A 2803-nucleotide genomic window follows, 5' to 3' on the forward strand; every position below is an offset into this window, starting at 1 on the left:
CTGTGAACTAATCTTTCGCTGTGAACTAATCTTTCGCCGTGAACTAATCATTCTCTGTGAACTAATCTTTCGCTTCGTTCTCGCAGATTCGTTTCATTTGTCACGTGAAAGAGCGCGGGTCTTTTTTGCTCTCATTCATCTTCACATTGTGGTGTGTTTTTATTTCTTAGCTTTTCGCATGGTTTTAATTGCTCATGGCATTTTGTGTACTTTGTAGACTTTGTCAGCGGAAGCAAACCATGTTGCCTTCAGTATTTAGTAGTGATGTGTCGTTCGCGAGTGATTCGTTCAAAATGAACGAATCACTCATTATTAATCGTGGACAATTCATAGCTACCATTAATCATATCAAAACTTTTAATCGTTTTATCAACTTTAGTTTCTCTCTGTGTAATATTAGAGTCAATCTTAAAATTTTTAGGACAACCAAAAAGAAAAAGTTGGGACACGTGTCTTCTTGGAAATCACATGGACACGCTTCACATGCAGTGACAAAACCTCATGGCAAAAAACTGTAAAATCTACAGTCTGTACTTCTTTATCAATTTACCTTCAGTGCTTATCCTTGAAACAGTCTCGGGGAGAGCCCCAGTCGATGGAGCCTTGTCTCCTGATTTAATTGATGCTTTTGTCCCTCCCATCCGTTTCTTTGTGCGCTCTCACGGTGGCAGCTGCTAGATTTCTCTGGTCTTAATGGTCTCTTCCCAGGGTTAATGAGGGCCTGTCTCAGACCCCAACAACCGGCAGGATCACCTCATTAGAGCAGAGATCGAACTGGTGGTAGAGACAATTGGCGTCACAGGATTTGCACATTATTTTATGTGCTGCTTCACCTGTGCTCTTCGCCTAGAGGGCAGCACTGCTTTGAAAGCCAGTTTTAATACACCGCAGAAAAGGTTGCTGGAGGTTAGAAGCTGGCGTTACACAGCTAGTTATGTGAACTAAGAGAGCTGGAAGCCGAGGAGGGAGAGACAGTTCTTTCTGTGTCCTGTCAAAGGCACCTGTAGAGTATGTGACCGTGTACATATTGAGGTCAAAGATTAATAAGAACTCAACATTATAATATGACTGGACCTCATCAATTAATGTCAAACAAACTCTTGATCGTGAACTTTTGTGACTTATTTTTATAATTATTTAGTAGGAAATTATCTGTCTTTTTGTCTTTTGGACCAGCGGTGCCCACACGTTTTTTTTTTGGCTTGGTAGCTACTATTCAAATCACCAGGTAGAGGTGATCTAGCGACATTGAAAATGTAAATATATATTTACTCATACGTACTGCACATACATTATATATGCATTATATGTTGGGCTACTGATTAAATGCATGTAGCTGTATGGTACGATATGATTTTAATTCTTACAGTGTGCACCAGGGACGTCAAACTCATTTAGATTTTTCTCCCTTGTTTGTATGCAAATAAGTTCAAGTTTATGCGAAAATCTTCATAATTAAATATAATTTGACAAAGTGTCACGAACATAGTGTTTTTTTCACTATCAGAATTCTTCAAGTGGGCCAGTTTTGGCCCACGGGCCATATGTTTGGCACCCTTGGTGTACACTATACTCTATGGTCTCTAATACACACTGCAGAATTCTATATATATTTTTTTTATTTTCTTGTTTCAAATGCTAAGGATCTACAAGCACTTCCTTTGCGATCACAATCCACCTACTGGGCAGCCCTGGTTTGGCCAGTTTATCGAAAAAAAAAATGCTGTTCGTTCACTTTTATTCAAATTAGTATAATCGGAAAAGTAAAAGAAGGAAGAGAGAACCTGGTTGTAAAAAAGGTACAGTATGACATGTGTATTACATATTAAAACAGACAAAATGAAACATATCAACGCAAATAAACAAGACCTTAGGGGATAAAGAAATAGCCGAGTCATGTGAATGACTGATTTGGAAAACCCAAGCTTTTTTTCTACGTTTCCTTCATTTAAGTCTCAAGCTTTCAGCAGAGTTTTTTTCCTTATGAGAATTCCTCCTTTGTAGAATTCTGGGGGATTTCTTTCAGAAGAGATCACAATCTGTGTCTTCGTCTCCTCTAGGGCACAAAGTCAGGCTTTGTTTTTTTTTTTATTTTTCCAAATGTCTTTCGAGAGGCATCAACCGACAGCTTGTGAAATTATAGCATTTATAAGAATAGTTGACATAACCCCATATTAGTATTACTCAGTGTCAACCTGCCACTGATTAAACCAGATTAAAAGGTGAAGTCATCAAAACAATTAGTGCAAATGTTAACACCATCAATGAAACCACAATAATGCATTGATAGTACATCGTAAGTCTTCATAGTATTTCTGTTATAGACTACTGTTTAGCCTACATTCTGTGTTTGTCCTATTTATTATGTCACATATCAGCTTAAAATCGACTTAGAGCAGACATGGGCAAACTAAGGCCCGGGGACCGAATGCGGCCCATTCAGCTTTTTAATCCGGCCCACCAAACTTTTACAATTTATATAATTTATTTATATTATCATTATATTGCTGCCTTTTCCCTGCAATACCCACGTTTCCCCAATAGATGGTGTAGGAAATGATAAAAGCATTTTAACATTTTAACCTTTATGTATGACTTTTACATGTCATTTATCTTCGTTCACACGAATGCTCCATCTATCTGCTCCTGACCCGGCCCGCCTATTCAATTTTAGGACAATTGAGTTAGAGAGTTAAATTCAGTGGAGGTATACATATATTAAGTAAATAAAACACGAGATACAGTAGATGGTAAATGAAAGCTCACTAAGTTAAGCACTCATCATTCATTCAATTTTTTTTTT

The sequence above is a fragment of the Cynoglossus semilaevis genome, chromosome W, assembly GCF_000523025.1.
Source record: "Cynoglossus semilaevis isolate Cse_v1.0 chromosome W, Cse_v1.0, whole genome shotgun sequence".
Lineage (NCBI taxonomy): Eukaryota > Metazoa > Chordata > Actinopteri > Pleuronectiformes > Cynoglossidae > Cynoglossus > Cynoglossus semilaevis.